At 46.1% G+C, this 7,304-nt stretch overlaps 1 protein-coding gene and 1 long non-coding RNA gene across 2 annotated transcripts in view; both read left to right on the forward strand.

Annotated features, from left to right (window-relative positions):
- LOC140694151 (putative N-acetylated-alpha-linked acidic dipeptidase) overlaps positions 1-1,098 on the forward strand; it is a 64,228-nt gene extending 63,130 nt beyond the window's left edge. Inside the window, exon 15 of the mRNA XM_072957562.1 lies at positions 986-1,098. The gene's annotated coding sequence lies outside the window, so the exon portion shown is untranslated. The remainder of the gene's footprint in view (positions 1-985) is intronic.
- A 675-nt stretch (positions 1,099-1,773) lies between these two features.
- Positions 1,774-6,882, forward strand: LOC140694158 (uncharacterized). Its single transcript, XR_012069913.1, has 3 exons — positions 1,774-1,952; positions 6,287-6,399; positions 6,608-6,882. It is a non-coding gene; the product is annotated as an uncharacterized lncRNA (long non-coding RNA).
- Positions 6,883-7,304: the final 422 nt, after the last annotated feature.

Here is a 7,304-nt window from a genome sequence, read left to right on the forward strand (position 1 = left end):
GGGCATCGATGAATCAACACTATCCAGATACATTTCACAGAAATGTGATATTTGCTTAGCTCTTGGTTTCTATACAGCCGTGGTGGGAGGGATTGTCCGAAGACAATTGTTTTGACATTATGTTGATATCTCATTTGCACCCTTTAAGAATTTTAACAGAATTCATTTACATGTTTTGGGAGTTATACGAAAATGAAGTTATTTTTTGAAACACGCTAAATCGACCTAGAAGCCAGACTTGTCAATTTTGGTAACATTCTGTCAGCACTACGGGAAACCTAGACAGATAGAATGCAAACTAGCAGTCCAAACTGTTAAAGGGGTCATGTCAGCTCTTTACGGTTGAAGCCTCCGAAACCAACAGGAACCATGAAATAACTATTGGAAACAGGAAGTAACCCCCAACCTTGGATACACTTGTGCATGTGGTGCCCTTTACTCCCAATGACACCTACTGGCCAATGTTGGCATTTCAAGGGGTAACATCCCTCTCTAGGAAAATACAAGAGGAAACAAACCAAATATATACATTTAGGTTTGAATCTAAAAGCACCTAGAGGCATTATAGCTAGGAGAACCCTGCTGCAGTTATGCTAGTCTATTGAGAACCAGGTGTTCTTCTATCAGTGATGAGAACGCTTAATCATCCGATCATGTTGGGTAAAGCCATTTAACGCAACCAAGTCTGCACCCCCATGATATAGTGCCCCCGGGGGCTTGACTCAAGTGAAAGGCGATCCACAAAAGCTGTGACTTTAATGTCATTGGCGACTTTTACAGTACAGTTCACTTTCTGACTTATACTATTTACCTATACTGTCTTGAAAAACTGAGGCCTAATACAGATTCAAGTTCAGTCAATGATTCCCCTCACTTACCACACTCCCTTCACCCCAGGGAAGACATAAACACAACATTTGCTGAATCTGGCGGAAGGCCATCGTTTCTAGGTGTGAGCTAAGTATTCAATTCCTATCTATTTCAGCCGAGACTATTTGACCTTTAAGGAGTTCACTGTTGTTCACAGAGTGTGAAGCTGGAGGAACTCTGATTCTAGGAGGGGCTTGCTCTTCTCGTAATGGCTTCCTTGCAGCTCAGGTACTGATCCTTCAAAATGGATGCCTGAGTGGAGGGGAGGGAAGGGCAAGTGCTTGCTAGCTAGGCCCAAACCTGGGAAAAGGCTTACCTGGGCTTGGTGAATTTTGGTCAGAATGGCTTGGGAATGCCCCTTGGGACGTGTGGATTCTCACGACCTCTTCCAAGAACAGGAGCGTTTTGATCATCTCTGCCATCTCTTCTCTTGCAGACGTCAGGGACCTTGGACCCGTTCTTGGAGAAGAGAATTGAGGAACTTCCTCAAGTCCACGTTGGCACTCCGTATGTTTCTGCCAGGATCAGCGAGGTCCAATATGTCTCATGAATGTCTTTTGAGCCTGGTATCCTCTACAGCTGCCTCCACGCCAGTATTCTCCATGGTAGCAGAACATCTCTCATCAATGTGTTCGCATCTCTCCTCAATCCGTGCAGCCAGCTTTTCGGCCAGCTTCTCTTCGTGTCTCCCATAAAGTCGACTTCACCAGGACTGGGCAAGTCGGAAAGTACCTCGGAGCCTCACCAGTAAGCTGATGACAGGCAGATCTTCCACTGTCTGCCCTTTCAGGTTCTGGAAACTGACCTGTGAACTCAGGTCTTTGGGCAGCAGCAGTATCTCGAACTTACACAGCTTCCCGGAACAAACACCTAAGCCAAGCTCCACAGACGGCGGCAGCCCCTCCATCACACTGATCCACCCACAGAACTCTGCCCGGTTACCTAGGATCCAACAGCCACAACATGCCTCGCGGTACACACCAACATTCCACCTGGAATCCAACCGGTAACTGCCATCCCCAATGGCTGCTGCATCTTGTCAGTCTTGGGGGAGGGGCTGCATCCGACGAGAGGTTCCTAAGGTAAATGTGATTCTACCCACTAGCGTCCCATGGGCCTTTCTTCTTCCCTCTTTCCTTTGGTTCAGATCTGTATGCACAGTACCAATGGAGGGAAGTGTGTCCCTTTTCAGTTGATGCTTTCACACGTCTTTAAACTTTCTAAGAGTTCACAGTACACAGAGACCCACGAAAGGAGACTTATGTTCCTGTAATATCCGTACACCCGGAATACATATGCGTCGCCTGATTTCTGCTGAAACACCCGCACTCTCAGGACATGGATCCATTTGTTTCATGGGGGCTGAAATTCCAAGAAATGAAACCAACCCCAATGTGCACTTTACTGTCTGGCTCTTTTGCTCTCAGTACACTTTGGCAGAGCTACTTGCCTTTGTTATAGGCTTCTTACATTTCTTCTCTACGTAGCGTAGAATATGGCATTCCTTCATCCTGTTGGAAGACATACAAGTCTACATCACGGACTAGGAATCCATTTGATTCCAAATCAGCATTTGGGTTAGGTCACGATATGCTCTTATGAATCAATATTTACGAATATGAATGCACGCCTCTGATTTCCGAATACAAGTGTGCTGATTACATGCAAGCCGCGATACTGGGTCGATGCTTGCTGAAGGATCCTTGACATCACCTTGAGTATTTTCTTTTGAAGAATCATGGTTCCCTTGGTATATGTCAGCCAACCGTACCCGTTTGGTGCTTGTTTGTTGGTTTGATTATTTGTTGGTCTGCTTCTCGCTTGTTTTGCAAACACGTCAGGCCATGCATCTCTCCTTTCGCTTCAAACAGAGAGTCAAATAAGCTGATTCACTTAAGAGAGTGCTTCCAATCACCTATGATTTCCTGCTTCCCTCTCCCATCTTTAGGGTTTTGATGTCCTCCTTGCCTTCTTCTTGTTTCTTCTTTGCCACTCATGCTCTTCTTGCATTTCCAATAATGGTTTTCTTCTTTCCATTTCCTCTTGCTGCTTTTCTATTCCGGGGAGTATTCTCAACCTTCCTTTTAGAAGAAGTTTTGAACTGCTGAATTCTTTTATGATTTGCCGGTCTGTGGAATTGCCTAGATCTGCCGTTATTAGAAATGGTGGTCATGTGGCATAGGCTACCCTAGGTGGCAGCATTTGGCCATCAGGATATGGTCTGTGTCCTGGCACTCCTCCCTGTCCTGCAATATTGCTGCCGAGATATCAGCTGAAACCCCTCTGGAGGTTCCCTTGTGACTATGTTGTTTCCTCCAGGTGCATTTATATCACTGGGATATTCGTAAACTTTGTTGATTTGAATCATACAGCTTCTGGTAGGTCTATTGGGATTCCACCTCCTTTGGACGCTGTGTACTTCCTGAATTCGCATAGATGATACTTTCTTGGCTTTCAGCAAGTTTCAGTGTGATTTTTCTACAGATAAATTTTCAGATATTTTTTGTTTCTTTATCTCTTGCTTTTCCATCTGGGACTCTTATGAATTCTAGTCTTTCATGCCCTGTCTTAACCCAGGATTCAACAGCAATGTTTTCATTGGTTTGCACTTGCTTTCCTATGTCTGCTTCTGACCGAGGGATTTCTGTTCCCCTGTCTTCACAGTCATTCACGCATCCCTCTGCATTATCTAGTCTGCTAAGGACTGAATTTTAGCCCTGATATTATCACATCCATTGAGTTTTCTGATATTTTTTGGCTCGTCTTTAGACTTTCTCTTCCCCTATTCTGGTGTTCTGCCTTTGGTGATTCTGAGACACTGTTGTTCTTCAGTGTTTTCCTGACCACCCTTTTCAACCCTTGGTCTGGATAGCGTTTTGCAGTCTAGTTGTTTGAAAGCTTATCTTTTGGGCCTTCAATATCTTTGGAACTGAAAATGGTACTTCCTGTTTCTTTTACTGTACTTCTTCAACTCTACTGGTCAGGTAATATCAGATATCTAATGTAGACTTCTAGGGCTTTGTTAAGTGAAAATTTTAGACTCTTGGCTCTACGCAATTCCATGGGATTTCTGTGAGGACAATTTCTCCTAGACATTGATGCCATATCCTGTTCCTGTGTGTGTTGTCCTGTATATCTCCAATTGCTGGTGTTGCATTTGTTGTGATAAACAACCTATACTATTTCGAGTAGCATAACTTCATTTTGATTACGCTTATCTCACATTTCTGAAAGTGCGCAGGACACTTCCTCTTGTGGAAATGAAGCTTCGAAAGGTTCTCAGCTCTGCATTCTGCTCTATGTCATTTTGGAGTGTTTCCAAAACAGCAAACTGAGAGTGCACTTGTGCTTTGAAGAGCCACGGGAATGTCCCAATGAAAGCAGTTCTTCCCAGAGCTTCTCTGTCTACTGACACAACATTGGAAGCATATCTATGGATGTCACACATCAGGGTCTGCTGGAATGGTCCCGCAGACCTGCATTGGCTTCCTCTGTGCCGTTCCGTGCCAGTGCCATCCAAAATGTAGCATCCGCTTTTGGGAGATAATGGTGAAGGTAATGCTTCCTCTTCTCACGCTGTGGACTTGGACCACTCTTCCTTGTCCTCTCATCCTAGTGGCACGGGTGCACGAAGGCAACCGCAGAGCTGTTGCGCATCCTGTGCCTCAAACCAAAGCATAATCCCAGCCCAGGTTATGAATGTAGCAGATCCTAAGGCTTTTCATTCTGATTTCATACCCAAGGCCCCCTGGATCCCTCAGACCAGATGCACGATAGCTCTGATTCAGCCCCACACGTGCTCTATTGGCAAAATGCCCAATTGGTCCCTGGTCCTGCAGATGCACTGGGTGTGGCCATGGGACATATCGGTAATCTCAACCGCGTGACCAGTGTGGTTGCTTTATCATTGGTACACAGTTCGGCTTGCTCTCTTGATTCGACCCACCACATCCCACAACGCACTCCAGATCCCTGAGACTCAGCGTGTGCCATCATCCGTAGCCCTATCCCTCACTGACCGTTGCCTCTGCTACCTCAAATTTGGCAGATCGGATCTTGGTCTCAGAATCAACTGTGGGGATATTTTGCGCTGGTTTCTTTGAGTTCTGTCAGCCAAGCATCTGCTGTGCACTCTTGTAAATCTCAGCACATCACCTTCAATCCCATGTCTCCTGTCCGCTTGAGAGTGTGCGTCCAAGTTAACAGAGTTTCACCCTTGTTGCTCCATCACCAGGGGTCAGACCCTGCACTGGTTTCCATTCCCTGCATTGCCTTCTCCTGCTTCCAGGTGTTCTGAGGCCTCATCCTGTCTTTGGTAGTAACAGACCTCTCTTCGGCAAGTGTCCTGTGCAAGGGCTGGGTGAGTGGATGTTTCCATTGCTCTGTACATGGGAGCGAGTGAGTGCAGGTTGCACTTCTTCTCTGCCAACTGGGCATCGATGAATCAACACTATCCAGATACATTTCACAGAAATGTGATATTTGCTTAGCTCTTGGTTTCTATACAGCCGTGGTGGGAGGGATTGTCCGAAGACAATTGTTTTGACATTATGTTGATATCTCATTTGCACCCTTTAAGAATTTTAACAGAATTCATTTACATGTTTTGGGAGTTATACGAAAATGAAGTTATTTTTTGAAACACGCTAAATCGACCTAGAAGCCAGACTTGTCAATTTTGGTAACATTCTGTCAGCACTACGGGAAACCTAGACAGATAGAATGCAAACTAGCAGTCCAAACTGTTAAAGGGGTCATGTCAGCTCTTTACGGTTGAAGCCTCCGAAACCAACAGGAACCATGAAATAACTATTGGAAACAGGAAGTAACCCCCAACCTTGGATACACTTGTGCATGTGGTGCCCTTTACTCCCAATGACACCTACTGGCCAATGTTGGCATTTCAAGGGGTAACATCCCTCTCTAGGAAAATACAAGAGGAAACAAACCAAATATATACATTTAGGTTTGAATCTAAAAGCACCTAGAGGCATTATAGCTAGGAGAACCCTGCTGCAGTTATGCTAGTCTATTGAGAACCAGGTGTTCTTCTATCAGTGATGAGAACGCTTAATCATCCGATCATGTTGGGTAAAGCCATTTAACGCAACCAAGTCTGCACCCCCATGATATAGTGCCCCCGGGGGCTTGACTCAAGTGAAAGGCGATCCACAAAAGCTGTGACTTTAATGTCATTGGCGACTTTTACAGTACAGTTCACTTTCTGACTTATACTATTTACCTATACTGTCTTGAAAAACTGAGGCCTAATACAGATTCAAGTTCAGTCAATGATTCCCCTCACTTACCACACTCCCTTCACCCCAGGGAAGACATAAACACAACATTTGCTGAATCTGGCGGAAGGCCATCGTTTCTAGGTGTGAGCTAAGTATTCAATTCCTATCTATTTCAGCCGAGACTATTTGACCTTTAAGGAGTTCACTGTTGTTCACAGAGTGTGAAGCTGGAGGAACTCTGATTCTAGGAGGGGCTTGCTCTTCTCGTAATGGCTTCCTTGCAGCTCAGGTACTGATCCTTCAAAATGGATGCCTGAGTGGAGGGGAGGGAAGGGCAAGTGCTTGCTAGCTAGGCCCAAACCTGGGAAAAGGCTTACCTGGGCTTGGTGAATTTTGGTCAGAATGGCTTGGGAATGCCCCTTGGGACGTGTGGATTCTCACGACCTCTTCCAAGAACAGGAGCGTTTTGATCATCTCTGCCATCTCTTCTCTTGCAGACGTCAGGGACCTTGGACCCGTTCTTGGAGAAGAGAATTGAGGAACTTCCTCAAGTCCACGTTGGCACTCCGTATGTTTCTGCCAGGATCAGCGAGGTCCAATATGTCTCATGAATGTCTTTTGAGCCTGGTATCCTCTACAGCTGCCTCCACGCCAGTATTCTCCATGGTAGCAGAACATCTCTCATCAATGTGTTCGCATCTCTCCTCAATCCGTGCAGCCAGCTTTTCGGCCAGCTTCTCTTCGTGTCTCCCATAAAGTCGACTTCACCAGGACTGGGCAAGTCTGAAAGTTCCTCGGAGCCTCACCAGTAAGCTGATGACAGGCAGATCTTCCACTGTCTGCCCTTTCAGGTTCTGGAAACTGACCTGTGAACTCAGGTCTTTGGGCAGCAGCAGTATCTCGAACTTACACAGCTTCCCGGAACAAACACCTAAGCCAAGCTCCACAGACGGCGGCAGCCCCTCCATCACACTGATCCACCCACAGAACTCTGCCCGGTTACCTAGGATCCAACAGCCACAACATGCCTCGCGGTACACACCAACATTCCACCTGGAATCCAACCGGTAACTGCCATCCCCAATGGCTGCTGCATCTTGTCAGTCTTGGGGGAGGGGCTGCATCCGACGAGAGGTTCCTAAGGTAAATGTGATTCTACCCACTAGCGTCCCATGGGCCTTTCTTCTTCCCTCT

The sequence above is a fragment of the Vicugna pacos genome, unplaced genomic scaffold (assembly GCF_048564905.1).
Source record: "Vicugna pacos unplaced genomic scaffold, VicPac4 scaffold_20, whole genome shotgun sequence".
Classification (NCBI taxonomy): Eukaryota; Metazoa; Chordata; class Mammalia; order Artiodactyla; family Camelidae; genus Vicugna; species Vicugna pacos.